We start from the raw sequence: 19,463 nt of genomic DNA, 5'->3' as shown, positions 1-19,463 counted from the left end.
ATGGATCAGTGAGTCCAGCTTCTGTCAAGGAAGCACAAGGTGGAGTTGAAGTCCCAACCTCTAGCTCTGCAGACAGCTACCTAAGCCAGTGAGCTATCCAGCAGTTCTTTATACAAGCCTGAATCTCTTGGTGACCACTTCCATTTCAAGCCTCCTGATAAATCTCAGTGACTATAGATCTATTGATGTGCTCCTCCCCACCTCACCAATCAGGAGACGAACAGAGTTTGATGATTAAAAATGCTTCTACATTTGCAAAATCCTAGGAGATTGTTATCAATAATGTTAGGTAAGGCAATAATGCAATGGGTGGTAAATCATAACATTATGAAAGGCCAGCCCTGTCATTAATGGTTTAGTACAATGGTGTTGTGAAGAAGTGCTTCAGAGATTTTCTACCTCAGGCTAGACTTGAGCATTCAAAACTGGTCTACAGGATACCCTCTTCTGCTCACTACCATTCATACTTGTTGAAAAACAGCCCTGGCAGATGCTTTTGTGTTTGGGTGGCAAGTGGTTAACTGATGAAAAAAGCAATCAGCTTTCCCTTGTGCGGTGTCACTTTGTGAATGGTAGTGAGCAGAACAGGGTACCTTGTAGACCATCTTGACTGCTGTCATTGGAATTGTTAATATTCAGACTGTCCTTTGCATCCTCCCAATCTTAGTAAAGCTTGGCATCCTTTTTCCTGCTAGTAATGGGGGTGCAATATTGGGCTCTTTCCTGGCATTTTGAATTATGGGTTCAGAAGCACAATATCTCACATTCATAAGCTGGAAAGGTTATCTGAACTTCCTGGCTTTTTTAAATGGAAGTTTATGTATGTGTTTTTTTTTATTTTTTAAATTTATAAACCAATAATTCCTATTAAACATTTAGAGGAGGAATTAAAGGAGTTACAACAAATAATAAATTAATATTGTAATGGAAGAAAAAAGAGACAGGATAAATAAAAAGACGTGGTATTTACCACTCAAAAAAGGAGGATTACAAATGCTAAAGGGAAGTTTATGTGTAAATTCACTACACACAAATTCCAACAGAAAGTTCCCTCATGTAGAATTATCCAGCCATAGAGGATTTCAGAAAATGACCACATGATACGTACAATGGTTGCTGGGAGAGGACAGAAGCAACAACAGCTTGGATGTGGCTGTCAGGATGAGTTGTGCCACAATGATTTGCCTATTGTGACTTAAAAGAACAACTTTAATGATAATATACCTAGGAAAGCAAATTCATACTGCAGCAGGAAAGGCTTGGGGAACTTGTCATAAAAAAAAAGGACTATAACTACCTTTACCTGAAATCACCTTACTTGTTAGGGATGCCGGAAACTAGAGTTCAATAACATCTGAAGAAGTATGTATTCACTGCTCCTGGATACAGGCAATTATGACAGTCATGATGATTCACACAAGTTTATCAGAGAGATAAAGAAACAATGAGCTCTGACCCAGAAGGTAGGTTACAGCTCTGCCTAGTTTTGGAGTACACAAATGAAAACTTAACATATATCAGGGTAGTCTACAAGCCAAACTGGCTCCATAACCTAGAGTGCAGAAATCATTGTGAGAGGGAGAATACACTTCATCCCACATTCCCATGCACAATTCTTGGGCCCACCTTCTAGCAGACTGATGCAGATGAGCTAAAGTAAGGAGCAGATCCATGCAGAGCAGCTGAGGTAAGCTGGCCAACAAAAAAAACCAAAAACAATATTTCATACAAAACAAGGAGAAGCTCTTCTCTCTGATCTGCTAATAACCAGATAGTCACCCCTTAAAATGAAGAGGAGGTCTTTATTTCAGGCAGCTGAAAAGAGATAAGGCCTGTTGCTTGGGGGAAACATCAGAGCCTGTGAAAAATGCTGGTGAACCAGATGAAATGACAAAATATTGCCAAATGATGAAACTGGCGCTTAAGTACTTTGGGCGCATCATGAGAATACAAGTCTCACTGAAGAAGATAATAATGCTGGGAGAAGTGGAAGGCAGCAGGAAAAGAGGAAGACCCAAATATAAGAAGGAATGACTCAGTAAATAAAGTCATAGTCTTGAGTTTGCAAGAGTTGAGCAGGACTGTTAATGACGGAACATTTTGGAGGTTGCAAATTCATAGAGTTTCTGTAAGTTTGAGGCAGCTTGCAACAGTACATAGCAATGACACTGATCTTTTGTCATTGTAATATAGCCAGGTCACTGATTTTGTTAGTTTCATTGTGGTTGCCATCTCTTATGGAAAAGCATATCCATTTGCAAGTTCTTTATGAGGGCATCACTATACAAAATCATCTCACTAGAGTAAAACACATGGTATCCAAAATGTCTGACTAGGGCTCAGCTCAAACAAGCAAGGCAGACTAGAGCACCAGTTACTGAGAGTAATTAATATGTTTGTGTGTGTGTTCTGTACCATTAAACCAGAACCAACTTACAGCAACCCTAATAGGTTTTCAAATTAAGTGAGATATTTAAGGCGTGGTTTTACCAGTTCCACTCCCCACGCTTCCATGGATAGTGGGGATTTGAACCCTGTTCTCTAGAGTCCTAGTTCATCATACTATCCACTACACCACACTGGGAAACACATTAATATATGTGTCATAGCTTTAATATATGTATCTTCGTGAGAAGAAGATAAAAGAGATTATTGCTTCCTCACCATTCACATCCTCTCTTAGTGCTCAGCAGAGAAGAAAACCTTATTTCCCAGACTGGTGAATAATTTCAGCAGGGAAAAAAATAATGACCATCTGCTAACTTTGACCTGGGGAGGGAGGCAAGTGTACAAGACGGATGAGATAGAACTGTGGTTTCAGGAACTCTCCAATAACAGCCAGTCCAGACAATTTTATTGATCACACGTTCCTTCTGTGTCATCGCTACTCTAAAGCAATGTTCAGGAGGCTTCCCTAATTGCACAGATGGTGGAAGAAAGTTGTCCGGTGACAGGCTGTTGTCTCAAGCATGGTGTGTGCTCCATAGTTCCAGCCCCTAATTCTCTGCTGATGTCCACGAGACAGCTGCTGACAATTGCCAATGTACACCTATCCCTTCATGGTCACAGTTGATGGGTAAATAAACCTGGTTTCCAAGCAAACGTTTCCAGCACAATACGTCTATTTATCTCCAAAAAGTCTTTGAACTGTATCATGTACTGTGTATGAAATGGGTGGGTGCTTCTAATAGTAGTTTGCTCAAGATAAGGTGCCTAGTCTATATAATCCTGAGGGTTGTATAACAGTTTTAAGAGAGACTGGATTGGAAAAATAGTTTAAAGGGAGCCAAACAGTATTTTAGAAAGTGCCTGTAAGGTTTTCATATGTTAATAATCATATGCTAAGTCCATTCTGATTTATGACAACCCTTTTCAGGGTTTTCCAGATAGAGAATACTCTGAAGTGGTTGACCATTCCCTTTTTCTGGGGGTGCCCTGGGACTGTGCAGCTTGCCCAAGGCCATGCAGGTTGGCTCTTCTCCCAGGAGGCACAGTGGGGAATCGAATTCCCAGGCTCTGGCTCCACAGCCAGATGCCTTAACCACTGAGCTATCCAGCCATGCTTTCACATATGAAATCAAGAGAAATGAGTCTAAAATTTAGACAAGTTCCCCCTGCAGCATTCTGAAATTTTTGTCCTGAGGAATTTACTCTGCTTCTGCCAATTTATCTGGTGTCCTCCGCATGTGTTAGATTATGTCTCCCATCATTTGCGGTACCACACAAGCTGGTGGGGGAGGATAGGAGTTGTAATCTAACATATCATGAGTGTATTGTACTCTGTTAGTAGTCACTTAAAGCTCCCAATGGAGAATAATGTGCTGTATCATCAATGACTTGCAGGCCATGCTGGAAAATAATCCTTCCTTTCTTAAGGCTTTGGGTGGGCAGCCCATACATGCCTATAGATAACCTAACACACAACAGGTAAACAACTGCTGACACACAACAGGTAGTTGTGATGGAGATGGAGACAGGAGCAACACCCTGCCACAAACCTAGATGCCAATTGTGTCCCCATATCTACATGGAGAACACCATCAAGGGCTCCAGCAGTGTCAGCCATAATATCAGGGGTCAGTATAACTGTGCATTCTCTAATTTAATTTATGTCATCTTCTGCCAGCAGCGCCCCTCTGCATTCTACACAGGATTAACAAAACAATTGCTGCACAAAAGAGTGAATTGACACAGATCTGACATCAAGAATGGGAACACAGAGAAACCAGTTTCAGAACATTTCAACCTCCCAGGACATTCTGTTATGGATCTCAAGCCAACTGTTGTAGATAAAAAGAATTTAAAAGGAGATTTGAGAGGGAGTCAGCATAAATTGACACATAAGAATATTTCAGTACATCTCTAAAAACCTGACTAGAGATCAGGGATCCTTAGTGCACTACATATATTAGTAACTCAGATTTCTGTAACATCCTATGGGTATAAAACAATTGTATCCCTTCACATAGTTGGATCGCTGCTCCAGAAACATCTCTTAGTATTCCTGTGACAGCAAAGTACAATTAAAATAGAGTGCCCCCCCAAGCATGCAAATTTTGTCTTATCTACATTTTAATTTCTTTTTATTTAACTGTAGATTTCTGGTCATTTGTGTCTTTATGAGGGCAAAACAGTGTTACCTCTTTTTTAAAAAATCTCTTCTTGAAAACCCTTTGCCTAAACATCCCCAAATTTGGCACAGAGCAAGAGCAGACCCCCTGCTACATCTGTAGCACATTTGGTGCTGATCTGAGATATAGTTTCATAGTTATAGTTTTTTTTGGTGGGACACTCCGTCTTTTGATTTTACTTATAGAATCCTTTTGCTGTGCTTCTGTGAAATATATGGCACCACTACTGTGTTAACATAAGGAACACTGGCATTATGAACACTCTAAGAGGGGAGTGCTTCATCCCACACCCTTTCACCATCACATTCTTCACAGCTTCAAGATTGGGTCAGAAGAGGAGTCCTGTTTACACATATAGGCCTGAGGGGAGTGAGGGCTAAATGTTCTCATATAATGCCAAACTGGAGCTTTTGTTATGTAGGATTTCAGTGTTAGCACCTACCTTTCATCAAGAAGAAGAAAGAGCCTTCTCATTTCTTATCTTTCTATTTTACACATAACATCTATCTCTAAGATCTGATCAATGGTCTTGAACATTAACTTGGCTTTCTTTATTTGAATTACTAATTTTGAAAGATGGTTTTTAAAAATACCCCAGGGTTTTGGGTGTTAGGGAAGTCTTCGATCAAAGGGGCCCTCATTTTCTGTTTAAATAAGTATCTACCTGCTGCCTTCCTCTAATTTTTTATTTTCAGAGAGAGAACCAATGACATGAACCTCTGTGGTCTCTTCTAATTGATACATACATCAACTGGTTCTTTCCCCACTTGTTTTCTTTCATTTAATTTGCTCTATTTATCCCCTCTCCCATACCTTTCTGTGCCACATGCCTGAAGACACACAGGCTGCCAAATTTTGGATGAAATAGCTGCATGGAGGAGGAGGATGGCGGTGATAATTATTTTCAAGATCAGAATTCCCATTTGGAGTGCATTCAATGAAGGACGCACTTCATTTTCCTTTGCCCTTTGTAGAGCTTTGTATGGAGGTAGTCCTAAGTAGGAAAACTGCAATGTTTCAGAAGGAAAGCTGCAGTCTCTCATATGGAAGACAACTAATTGGGGGGCAAGTTAATAGATCACTTCCCTTTCTCTACTTGTGTGACTTGCATGACAATTTGTATTCAAACAGTGGCCTACTTTACCCAGCTTTTTGGGTCCTGCCCCTTTCTTCTGGGTGGCTATGCAAATCAAAATATCCTGACAGGAAAGCCAGCTGGCTATGAATATGAAAAGTTCTATTAAGTCCCCATATTTTATTGTTCCAAACAAATCCTACAATCTTGCCCCAGTATATACTTGGGATCAATTTTGCAATTGCATCAGAGGCACAGTACATAAAACCATTAGTCCTGAAGCACATTAAAACAAAATAGTTATAAAAAATGGGAAACAAAATATTCTAGTAATGGACAGAAAGGGAGGAAGGATATACTTTGTAGGCCGGTTTCTCCTTTCCCCTGGGCAATGAAGTGCACAATCACATCCTGAAGTGTGTTGTAACATCTATGTGAGTGCATTCCGCCCCTTCCCCCATGGAAAGACAGAGGTAAACTGAATGTCATGAGTTCTCTGTATGACTATCCCACTACAGTTAACATATGATTGAGGCATGTCATCATTGGTTGGGTCAATGCTTGCATCAAACTAATCCTGATTCTGAAACAAGATTAGGCTGGAGAAGGAAATGTTCAGATGATGCAAGTTGGATAAGATGGGAAGATGTGTTTGTGTCAGAGAGATAGAGATAGAGATAAAGGACTGCCTAGAGCTTCTACCTCCTTTCACCCAAACTACTAATTTTCTTTTGTTAGATCCATGCCATTTCTGATTTCCATATTACTATAAGGCATCCCCTCAGTTCATTCATCTCAGTTCAGTACAATTTAATCTAGCTGGTAGCTGTGTTTCATCTGCTGCAGCACAAAAGAAGCCAGAAGTCTTATAGCAGATTTATTTTAATTTTTCATAAGCTTCCATGTGCCCAGGCACACTTCTGCAGATGAATGAAATGGCTGTGTCTCTTGGGGAATTTTATATTGGTGGCAAGGAAGTTGTTTTGGGTATGACAACAATAGAGTGTGTTGGTCCTGGGCAAAGAAGATCTGTAACAGAGAGTAGGCACTGTTTAATTCCAACACATTGGTGGTGATTAGGGTCTGACTGAGTGACAAACTAAGCCACTTCAAGCTGATTTTTAGCCCATCACATTCAACTTATATCCAAATAATTTGAAGTATTAGGAATTATTTGTATATTTGTGTATATAGTGGAAAAAAGAACTGGAAAATAAAGGACTCTGACCAGGGAGGATAGGGTGTGTGTGAAACCCAATGCCATCAAATACTGCTCAACTTAATTCATGTAGGCAGCTTCCACCAGTTTCCTTCTTGCCTGCTTTCTTTTCCGCACCCCACCTGGATCTATTCACAGTTCTCAAATGTACCCAGTTTACTCAAGAAAAACATTTGTTAAAGAGGAAAGTAATACCCTGGGTTAGTAGCTTTGCTGCCTCCATGACCAGAGTACCTGATTGTCATTTTGTGTGTTATCATTATAGGTGAAAACAAAATAAAAGTTTAAAAGGGGATGAAAACGTGATGGCACCTTAAATATTAACTTTTTTTTTTAATGTAAGCATTTGTGGACAACTCCACTTTATCAGCTGTAAGAGAAACAAAAATACACATTAGAAATATAAAAGTTAGTATTTAAGGTGTCACTATGTTTTTTTTTTAACTTTTAACTTTTATTTTGCTTTCACCTGTAATCCTTGCACAGGTTACCCCTTCTACGACTACACTTTTGTGTTATGTTTGCCCTATAACCCATTTGGAGCAGACATGCACAGCACAAAAAGAAAAAGAAAGAATAGTGCTGCAAAAATAAATGATAGCAGTTGGCATTAAAAAAGAAGCACAACATGGGCAGAGGGAAGTGGTTAAGTTCTGTTCCTCATACAGCTGTGGGTAACTCAGTGGCTTGGACACTGTGCCTCCTTGACTGGGGCTGGATTTGATGATCCATATGGTTGCATCCAGCTCTGTAATTCTGATAATGATTATTACTCCACTCACATCCTACCCAATGGCACAAATTTCATGCACGATCAGTTAATCGAATTGAGATCTGCAGTGGCCTAAAAACAAGGAAGAAAAACATACACACTCGCTACCTCATAAAAATAAAAGCAATATAAATGGAATCTCCCTCTGCTTTAATGTGCTTCCCTTGCAAAATGGCCACCAATCACACAGATGGAGAATGCCCTCCTAGGGATTCCATTATTGGAGTTTCGAGATGAACTTTGGCTTTTCATTGGTGCTTGAATTGTTAATCTTCTTCATCATCTGTCTTCCTGTTTCTTTTGTTACAATATTATATTATAATAATATTATAATATAATATTATACAATATATAAAGCACTCAGTGAGTGCTTTGAAAAGTCAGCCTTTTAAATCTCCAAAGCACCGAAACGATATTTGATGCGTTAGAGAGCCCTGATTTCATATTCACACCACTCAGGGCTTCCCTGCCCCTTCACTTTGGATCAGTTTGGTGATGGACAAATACCCTCTCTTTATTAGAGATTCCAAATAATTTCATCCCTAGTGGATATTAAAGAATAATCAGATTATGACTCATGAGTCAGATTATCTGTCAATATTATTGACAGAAATTCCTGCAGATTCTGTAAGTAAAGAAGTGGCAGGGTGAGGAAGATGCTAAATTATACCAGACCCAAGTCTTCTCCAATCCAGAGCCACAGACACAATGCCAACAAAAGCTTAGTCCAGAGCAGGAACATTCCAAAGTAATTTTTCACATCTGAACACTGAGTTGGGTTGATTGCCAGCTCATCTGGCCCTTAGCCATCCTGCACTCAGAATGGGTGAAGATGCAAGTGAGAGAAAGAACATGAACACATTTGTCATATGATGTTTGATTTTGGAACTTGTAAGGTAATTTTCCTTCAAATAAAATGCACAGTAGCATTAGCTGTAGGCCAGTGCAACTTGTAGGTTTCTCAAGCGGAAAAATCAAATAATAATGTAATGTATGCAGTAATGGGAAACCTTGTGTTAGGAAAATACATTTGGACATGTTAGCACATCCCCATTCCAATGCCAAATTCTACAAAGAGGTTGCCCAGATGGGCTTTTGTTGCACAAAAATACATAACTGAGCCTTAAAGTACTCTGTTAGGAGTTAGCAAACAGGCATCCAGTGACGGTATTAAGTATTAGGGGATTTCCATTTCACTTAATGGACACAATGATGAAAAATCTCTGCTGTGTAGAGCCTTAAAAGATCTATTGTGTAGGCAACAGGAATATGGTACAGTGTCTTGTGCTGTGGCCAGTACAGCTTGACCAGTATCTTGGAACTGAATGGCTGTCAGTGGCAGAGGGGTACACCTGAGGCCCAAATTGTTCTCTTCACAGAAAAAGAGCCTCTTCAGCACTCACCTCAAGAAGGGGGGGGGGGATTGTTGCAGCATCAGAGGGAATACTAAATGAGTTACTGTGGGTGGACTTTTTGCTCCTGGCCTTGTTGCTTCTTTCTCATGGTGTTGTAACATGCAGTTTAATGGGAAAAATCTTGCAAGGAAGTTTGGAGCAAAAGTTAATGAGAGAAGGTAGTACCCCAAGTACCCCAGGAGTCAGCAGGACTTGGCCTGAGGGAACATACAGTTAGAACTGGGTAGCTGCCAGCCTAGATTCTGAGTTGAGTCATAATCTGGTTATGTGACAGCATGGTATATGGAGAACTAGTGGACTCAGGATCTGTCCCCTCCTGTGCTTCAGTTTCAGGTTTAAGATATTATTTATGGATGAATACATTTCCTTTCCATACCCAAAGAGCATAAATAATGCAAAGGAGAAATGTACTCTATGCAACTGGAACTACCATGAAGTTGAACATGCCACCCTTCTACCTGGCAAGTATCCAACTGGCAGCCAAATCCATCCACACGGGATGATAGAATTGCAGGAGGCCCTCAAAGTCCTCCCACCCCAATGTCTATTTGAAATTGCAGAATGTGTTTTGTCCTCCTTATCTTTACCATAGAGTAGCGGCCCCATGGATTTTACATTACTGTCATTTATGGGAATTATATATTGTGAGCCATTTTTCTATGTAAAGCCAGAAACAATCAAATACTGATTAATTAAGTGGAACAACTGGGCCTACATGGTACCTACCTTGGATCATGATGTCTGAAACATAGCCAGATTCATGAATGATAGGCCCCGGGTCAGTTGCGGATCATGAGGTTATTTATTAGGGAACAAGCAAGCATGAGGCAAAAGTACAGAATGGTAATGAAAAATTATTAAGACACTGTTGTGTTTCATTGTCTGTACATTGAAGCAACTCAGTAGCAGAATCTCAGCGCAAACTCAGAACATGACATTGTTGATCAGGCAAAATGAAAACCTGAAATTAAAATTTAGAATATTTGAGCCAAGTCTTATTCAAATGGGAAGTGCAGGATCAGTTGAAAGGATAGAAGTTATTATCTGGAAATTAAGATTGTGAACAAGTCATTCTGGGCTATGGACGTCATTCTGGGCTATGGACAAAATAGTGTTGATTGTCTCTCCCTCGACATTCATTTATCTTTTGATGAAACACAAGAGGCTACGTGGTTAAGGATATCTTATCTCACATACCTTGAAAGTTCCATTAGGGTCACCGTAAGTTAGATGCATCTTGATGGCCAATAACAGCAACTCATAATTACATCTCCTTGGATTCTACCCTTGGTTCACTTGAATTTTGCCAGATGCCTTAGAATGTGAGTGCTACTGAAAGATGGCACTATAAACTTGTCCTCATAAATTTTGGATGTTCCACCTTAAGTTTCTGGCCATGCGGTGAAGTAGTGGGCAATGATAAATCAAGAAAACAACTCTGACAGAGTTTGCGCTGTGTTGCAAGAAGACCACTGACAGGTTTTTTTAAAAGATCAGTTATTGTAATGTGTCAGATGAAGATGCTTCCTAGTTCTGTCTGAGTTGTATCAGTTCAGAATTCTATTGCAATGCTATTCCACATAAAAAGTCAGATATTAAAGAGAAGGAGCTTTAGTCTTCTTTACAATATGCTACTTTTCAACATGAAGGGATTCATTCATTCAGTCAACCATGTGAATTCATATTTCCAATGTGTTGTAGTCTAGCCCAGAAACAGAATGACTACCTGAGAAAAATTAGGCCTAACCAAAAGGAAGGTTTTTCTAATTTGCAAGCTTAATTTGTGAGGGTCTGACAGCCCTGGCTGCAGGAGAGTATTAGACTTGTAAATGGTGCCTTAGACCCATCCATTATTATGATTATACGATTCTAGATAATGAACTACCACATAATCTTCTTTCTGATGCTAGAGGTAAAAGTCTTCTCAGTGGTGCTACAACAAGAAGAAAAAGACAGTATGTTACATTTCACAAGAAAAAGAAAATTCACTGAGAATTTTTTCTGCCAAAACTAGATGGATTTTAAATATTGGAGGATGAGGAACAATTCTCTCACTGTGGCCCCAGAAATGTTTATTGTTTTACCCTAATCATTACATGGCCAAATTGACACAACTGACAGGAAAAGATAAACTACTTTAGAGTGTGGAGTATCCCCACACAAACACACATGATAGATGGTTTAAACATCTCATGAATGGCACCAAATGGGGCATTCTGTGAATAATTACAGGTGGGGCAAACATAGCTCTGCTAGATCTATGTCGTAGTGCATTCACCTATTCCAGCCTAGAACTGCCTGGTTTAGTAGGGTCCATGAATAGTATTCTATATTTGTTTTCTTGGATATTAGTAGAGTATTCCTTCTAACTCTGCCATTCAAGGTAGGAAGATTCTGGAGTAAAAGTGTAGGGCCCAGAGTGCAGGGATTAGGTTCCATCAATCTGTAGGGAATGTAATCAGCATGGGTAGCCCTGTCTTTCTACACCAGCTTTCATCAACTTAGTGTCCTCCAGATGTATAGGATTACAATTCCAAACATTCATCATGATGAGGCATGATGAGGCATGCTGGCAGAGGCTGGTGGAATCTCATGTCCAAAACATCCATGAGTTTGGTGAAGGCTATTCTGCAGAGTTGCTGCCTTCACACATGCAGACAAAGGCTTGAACAAGGCTCAATTCTCATTACCATCTGAACAAGTACATGTGTCATATAAACCTCAGGATGGCCACTTATATGTCCCCCCAAAAGTAGAACATACATCACCAAAAATAGGGACAAAGGAGGGAAATAATCTGCATAAAAATCTATTGCGTAACTTATATGTGCAGATTCAAAACTGGAAACTGCTGTAATTTAAACAGAATCCCAAGGTACCTCAGTAGAGTAAGGAGAAGAGTGACAAGGTGACCTTTTTCTTTACTGAGTCTGCCATCTGGATGCTACTTACTGTGGACAGGTAATTTCAAGGTCCATGATCTCCCTACTTAGGTTTATTTATTGTTAAATCTAACTTGGATAAGTTTTTCACGTGGAGGACACCATCAAAGGGAAAATTGTCCTTCATAAAAGGAGGACTGTCCTTCATAAATAAAGACATATGGCCACCTCAGTGAATAAAGTATCCCCATGAGAATTTCTTTATTAAGGTCTACTTTTCTAGGTCTATACGCATTTTACATTATACTGTATACTAGGGGCCACAACCTGACACTTACTATGCATTTTGGTGTCAAGAAATCTAAGCTAGCTGATGGATTCTGGGAGATGTGGACCTAAAAAGTAACTTTTCCAAACCGGAACAATCTCACACATTTCCCTTCCAATGAAAAGAGTGTTTCTCTTGTAGAAATAGGCTAGACTAAGACAGAAACAGCAGCTAAAGCAGATCGGGCATACCTATAATATACTGACAAAAATTCAGCAATAAATAGGCCATATGGTCATTCAACATTGTAGAAATCTTTACAGTTTCATAGTACTATGACTATGTTAAAGTATTTTTTGGAAAAATGTTTATTAATTTCGAATTCAATTCTCCAAACATTTTAACTTACCCGAACGCATCTCCTAGTATACTTCCTGCCAACATTTTTACCAAATTCCCTGAGAAAATAAAAGATCAGAAACATCAAACTTGACATGTAAACACAATACTCTGTTGGTAATATTCATATAGGTCCATAGACTAGCAGAGCAGGTACTAATATTCCCTTCTATTTGCTCATACTCTGGTCCTAAGGCATTGTCAGATGTGTGATCTGGCTCAGTTTACCAATTAACAATCTAGACTAGAAATGGGCACAGGGAAATAAATGGTGGTTTGCCATGGTTCATGGTTTGTCTGTATTCTTGAATCACAAACCACAAACTTCCTGACAAAATGAACTGTTTCGTGGTTCATGCGATTTAAGAATTATAGAGTGACCCCTGCATGAGTTAGAGAGGTCAAACTTGCAGTGAGTCTTCAGCTGATTCCCCTCAAAGTTTGGTGAAGATTGTATTTGGTATTCCAAAGTTATAGACACCCCAAAGTGGGTCCTCTCAGGAAAGTGCTCTTTAGCAGCTAGCCTGGGGGAAATTAAATGAGTGGTTTGTGCGAGAGAACTTGAGACAGGGCGTTGCTCATCATGAGGTGGACTGAGGAGGGAACAGAAAGAGGGCAAATGTGGGAGAAGGACAGAAGCAAAAAAAATAGACTAGCTAGCTAAGCATTTTCTCCTCATGCTGGCTGCTGCAAAAATGAAACCACCAGCCCAGCAAACTAGGGTGCAGCTCCTATAACCATTTACTCCCAGAGACTGCACGTGGAGCTGAATGGTTGGCTCCCTGACCTGACAATCAATCATATTCAAAAGTTTCCTCTCGGTTCACCTCAGTGTTGCCTGGATAATTGATTGAGTGGCTCCCGGCTGTTTGGCCAGGGACGATACACTCCAATATGAAGCGTACAAATCACCAATGCCAATAATAGTTCATTCTGGACAGGCGCATTTGCCCAGAGCACTCCAAAAGAGAACCACGGAACGGCCCAATTCATGGGTTTTTGTTTTGTTTTTGCTTTTTGTCTCATGGTTTGTTACTAGACATGGGGACGAATATAAAAATGAAACGGGATATTCAACAAATATCCCTGATTCATCAGATATTCATTGCTTTGCATTCTTGAGGTCCAAAGACCCTGACAAATACAAAGCAAAAAATGTAAAACTTTTATATTCGTCTCTTCATCTATCCCTCTCTGCTTATGCCTATGAGCTGTTCCTCTGGGGCATAGGCAGAGAGGGATTTTCCCTTCCTGCTGCTTGCTAAAGCCTGCCCCAAGGGAATCCCACCCCCCTGTTTACAAAGACGGGGGGGGGAATCACTTTGCTCAGGCTTCCCCTGTCTTTCCATGCACCTGTGGCACAGAAAGAGAGGGGAAGCCTGATCAAAGCGATCCCCCAACCCCACCGTCTTTGCAAATGCACCTGGGGGGGATCACTTGAATCCCCCTTCCCTCCTTTTTCTATAATGGGGAGTCAATTTTGGCATTTCATCCCCATCTCTATTTCTTAAAAACCCATCTCTAATCAAGACCCAATATTTATTGATTTTTGTCACTCTGCCTTCTGTCTCCTGTAAGGTTAACTGTAACCCCTCACAGCTCTTGGAAATTTATTTGAAAAATAGCTTGTTGATCTATAGTTCCAAACCATTCAAAATTTAATTATTATTATCATTAAAATTTGAAAAAAATGATTTCCTAAGTGGATTGTAACCCACAAAAATTACCATTAAATGAAACTGTTAGTCTTTGAGTTGCTATGGGTTATTGTTTCTTTTTGTCTATTAAATATAAATTGGTGTTTTCCACATTTTTCAAATATAATTAAAATGTTTACTTCCGTTACTTTTTAAGAACCATATAAATTCTATGAGGTATTGGATAGCAATATAAAACATACTCTTGTTCACCTTCGCAATAGCCAGAATAAAGCACAAGGGAGCAGTACAGGCCTGCATTTGAACCATGTAATGGGCCTGTACTGAAGGACATGACATACCTGTAATTTTTAAAGTAAATAAGGGCTTGTCTACCCTGGTTGTTTTGGAATGGGCTGGTGTGAGGTAAATAGGGCCACTTAGATTATATATATTCTATATTCTATTTTCCTTGTCCTAAAGGGCCGGTCAAGAGATTTCCAGCAGCCAAATCCGCTGGCATAGATTCGGCTGCTGGCAGTTTCTTGACTGGCCCTTTAAGACAAGACAAAAGAAAGGGCTTTTGTCTTCTCCCCCCCCCACCACCCACAACTGATGAAGTGCATCAGCAATAGTCTATTACAGTCTTTTAAAAATCCACTTTACCTACCCCTTCACTCAGGAGCAGAGGAAGTGTTCATTTGCCATTACCCTGAAGTGGCTTGTTTATTAAGCTGCTTTATAATATTGGAAATTCCAATTGGAAGGAGCCTTGATGGCCAGAAGGCTCATACACTGGAAATGGACCAAACCAGAGCAATTCTACACACACCAAATGTGTAGAAGCCAGGGGCTCAGAAATTTGCAGGCAGGAATGCTCTGGTGATGATTTTGTTTGGTCCAGTAATTACACTGTGTGACTCCTGGAAAAATGAGCAAACTAATCTGTCCCCACAATACATGAAACAGGAGGCTAAATGCCTGTCTGATCACACCCTAAAATTTATGAACACACTGTAAAAGGGATGAAAATGTCTTTTCTTAAGTTAGAATACAATTTGGTTATACAGTACTTTTATTTTCTGGAGTGAAGGCATTTATCTTAAGTAAGACACTGAAAAATCTGAAACAGTTACTTTTTAAAAAGCAGAACTTCTAGAATCCCCCAGCTGGTATAGACTGTGGTTGTAACGACTGGAAGATTTTGTGTTGTTACCCGGAAAGCAATTTTTGCATGCTCTAGTAATTTGTAAGTTTTAAATTTTGAAAACCCTAAGGTATTTATTATGCAGATATATTATTTTGGGGAGATATCCCTTTGCCTTTTCTGATGGAAAACTAAGACAAGACAAATCTATGATGTGAAGAAATATATTTATAGTGAGTTTCAGAAGTTCTGATATTTTCAGCACACACTCCTAACCAGCCAAGATGGTAGAAGACCAGTGAGTTAATAGTAGTCCACCTAGTGCAGTGCTGAATCTAAACTCATGCCAGCTGAGGGCTATTGGAAGTTACCTCAGACTAGTCTCACCCTGGATTGATTTAATTCAAATCAGGTTCTCCTGTTCTCTGGCCATTTGGTAGTAAGCTTTAGCCAGCAGGGCAGTTCTGCCAGCAAATTCCTCTGCTGTTAGATATCTGAGATCACCCTGTAGAAGAGGGTTCTGCTGGCACAAGAGCATTTCTGCAAGCGTAAGAGGATTTCTGTTGGCATAAAAGGCCTCTCTGTATTGGTAATCCACCCTGCAGGCATCAGAGCTTTGAGTTAAGACTGCACCGTTACTGAGAAGAAACTATTCTATGTATCTACCATACTTACAGGTTATGTTTGCAAAGTTCACATTGGTTCTTGTAGGTACGACCGTCTGTGGCACAGACTGGGCGATACATGTTTGGACAGGCCAATGTTTCTCTGCCACTGGGAAGTACAATTTTATAGTATTTCTGACAACTGAGCTGCAAAAGGAATATCCAGTTAAGTATCACACCAGTTTATGATTAACAGATTTTTATCACTACCTGCATCAGAAGAAGTATATTATGCTCCTCAAGATCCCTTAAGGCAGTGGTCCCCAACCTTGGGCCTCCAGATGTTCTTGGACTTCAAGTCCCAGAAATCCTGGCCAGCAGAGGTGGTGAAGGCTTCTGGGAATTGCAGTCCAAGAACATCTGGAGGCCCAAGGTTGGAGACCACTGCCTTAAGGGCTTCCTCTTGGTCTCATTGCCATTACAGGCACATTTGATGATGACACAAAAGAAGACCCTCTATGGTTTATCCCAGTTGGTGGAATGCTCTCCCCTGAGACATTAGATTAGCCCCTTCCCTTTTATCCTTCTGATGGCAATTGAAGACCCACTTCTTCAAGCAGCTGTCTAATGACTTTATTAACTATTAATGGGTCCTGGGTGAAGCCTTATGCTTTCTTTAAATTTAATCTTGGAGTCTTAAATGTTTTTAAATTACATAATGGATTTTTAATTAGTAACATGGTTTAATTGCTTTTCCCCATCACTGGGAGAAAGATAGCCTAAAATGATACAAAGAAACAAACAAAAGAGGGGAAAGAAAACTAACCAAAGGGAAGGCCTGACAAGAAGCAGGGGATAATGCAGCTGTAGTAATAGCAGACAGGGCCATATAATGAGTAGAGGTACAATTGACTGAAGAATTATACCTCAGTAGTATTAGCTAGAAGTTCTCTTTTAATTACAAGTAGAAGTTCCCTTTTAATTACAAGCACCTCAACAAGTAGAAGGTGCCGAAGAGGCTGGCCAGCCCTACCATTAGTCAAGAGTGATGGAGCCACTTAGGCAACAGATTTTTTAATGTCATGAAAGGACAGCAAATTGTTAATCACTTGACTTGTTATTTTAATGCAGGGAAAGTGACAGGCAATTGTGGGATTTTCTATGTCATGTGAGAAATTCCTTTCTTGCTTGTTAGTTTGTTTAAACGTTTACCCTGCCCATTTAGTGGACAAGCCACTACTTTGGGCTCATTAATTTCTCTGTCACCTCACAATACTCACACAAAAGATAAATTAACTAAAGCATACATCCTGCTTGGAGAAAAAGTACAGACTGAATAAAAAAAACCAAATACAGTTTATGTGTAATAGCACCCATTAGCAATTGCTTTCTACTTGGTGTCTGTGTTTATTTCATGTTAAGGATGGGCGCAGTGAAAATCTTTGTGTTTCATTTGTTTCTTGTTCTTTGCAGAGTTAGAAATGATGTTCTAATTTAGTTTTTGTATTTTTCATGTACTGCCCCTTCATTTTACATGAAAGGGAAAGCTTTTTAGGGTTGTCCATTCATGCTGTCCCATGTGGATTCTTTGGCACCCCAAGAAATCCTAAAGATCACTTTAAAACTACTCAGAAAAAGCAGAGGTGCAGTAACTAGTCTACTCTAAAAGCAGCAACAGTGCATGAGAAAGAAAAAAACATCACTGGACCAATGCAGGCACTTGTTTATATTATCATATTCATTGTAATAATCAGTGTACTTTGGTAACAGATGAGAAAGAGAAATTTAAAGGTTCCCCTTGACAATTTTTGTCCAGTCGTGTTCAACTCTAGGGGCCGGTGCTCATCCCTGTTTCCAAGCCATAGAGCCAGCGTTTGTCTGGAGACAATCTTCCGTGGTCACATGGCCAGTGCAACTTAGACACGGAACGCTGTTACCTTCCCACCGAGGTGGTCCCTATTAATCTACTCACATTTGCATGCTTTCGAACCGCTAGGTTGGCGGGAGCTGGGACAAGCGACGGGAGCTCACTCCGTCGTGTGGATTTGATCTTACGACTGCTGGTCTTCTGACCCTGCAGCACAGGCTTCTGCGGTTTAGCCCGCAGCTCCACCATGTCCCTAGTATATATTGTGACATCCACACAACTCAGTGGAACACTGGTGCAGTCACAAAGTTCACCTTTCCTGGGCTATAACCCCCTATAAAAGCAAACAAAACAGTCCCTCACAAACCCACCAGAATATACACCTTTCACAGAATAAATACATGCACAGCGACCACTTTAGAAAAGTAACCAAGCAGTAGTAGCAAGTGGACCACGCAGCAGCAAAAATAATTCAAGAAACGGGAAAAAAGAAAAAAAAAACACCAAAAGGAGGAAGAAAAACCCCAAAGAAAGCTTGGTTGGAGAGATCCCAAGGAGGCATGGCTACAGTAGGGAGAATTATAAAAAAAAACAAGGGTAAAAAGGCAAAAAAGCGTAAAGGATCCAAAATGGAGGCACAGCAATCCAAGATGGAGGGTACCAAGAGAGACAGGGCCTGTATTTTTTTTGGAAAATGTTAGTGGCTTTAATTTCTTCATTTGGTGCTTATTTATAGGGCTCAGCTGGACACATTTATTGATTTATTTTATGTACTTTAAATGCTTTTACTCATCTTTTCTCCTAAGAAAGGACACATGGTGGTCTACGTCATTAAAACACAATATTAAAGTGAAAAACAGGGAATATTTTGACTATTAAATGAATTAATAATATTATATTTAAAATGTTAGGTAAAAGCTTTATTAAAAACAGATTTGGAAAGACCCTGTTTATTGTCTCCTAGGCAGTCTGTCACTAAGGAAGTCTGCCTGAAGAGAAAGGTCTTCACCTGCCTGTGGAAGGACATCTCTGCTGCTTCTGATGCAACTGTCTGTCCCTTTTGCTCAATGCCTCTGTGCCCCCCCCCCACCTCTCTATGCTAAACTTTTTTTGTGGAGGGGGCACCAGCTGGGGGTGGGAGCACTATTGTGCCCAACATGCCACATGAAATCTAGCATCTGAAAATACTTATTTGCAATGTGAGCCAACTGTGCAACTGCCATCAAAATTCATTTTATTTCATTTTACTTTATTTTATTTAATTATTTAAGAGTACTTACCGTTTTTTTCTTCACATCAGCAGCAGCTAGGACAAAATCATGCAGAAAGATGCCATGAGAGCAAAGCAACCACTGACAGAAACTGATCTTAAATTATTAACATGAGAGCCTGCAATCTATGAGGTTATTTATTTATTTAAAATATTTTTACCCTGCCTTTCTCCTTGAAAAGGACCCATTGTAGCTTACAACACTGAAAGACAATATTTAAAGCTGAAAACAATGAGTATGTAATGGTGATGAACAACATTAAAATAACATTTTTA

At 39.9% G+C, this 19,463-nt stretch overlaps 1 long non-coding RNA gene across 1 annotated transcript; it reads right to left on the bottom strand.

Moving 5' to 3' along the window:
* Positions 1 to 9,891: 9,891 nt before the first annotated feature.
* LOC144586781 (uncharacterized) lies at positions 9,892 to 19,234 on the bottom strand. Its single transcript, XR_013541808.1, has 4 exons — positions 19,198 to 19,234; positions 16,121 to 16,257; positions 12,672 to 12,720; positions 9,892 to 11,045 (listed from the first exon to the last, which is right to left on the bottom strand). It is a non-coding gene; the product is annotated as an uncharacterized LOC144586781 (long non-coding RNA).
* Between the last annotated feature and the right edge of the window lie 229 nt (positions 19,235 to 19,463).

This window comes from Pogona vitticeps, chromosome 2 (assembly GCF_051106095.1).
Source record: "Pogona vitticeps strain Pit_001003342236 chromosome 2, PviZW2.1, whole genome shotgun sequence".
Lineage (NCBI taxonomy): Eukaryota > Metazoa > Chordata > Lepidosauria > Squamata > Agamidae > Pogona > Pogona vitticeps.
The sequence above is the reverse complement of the archived record's forward strand: the minus strand, read 5'-3'. Positions and strand labels throughout refer to the sequence as shown.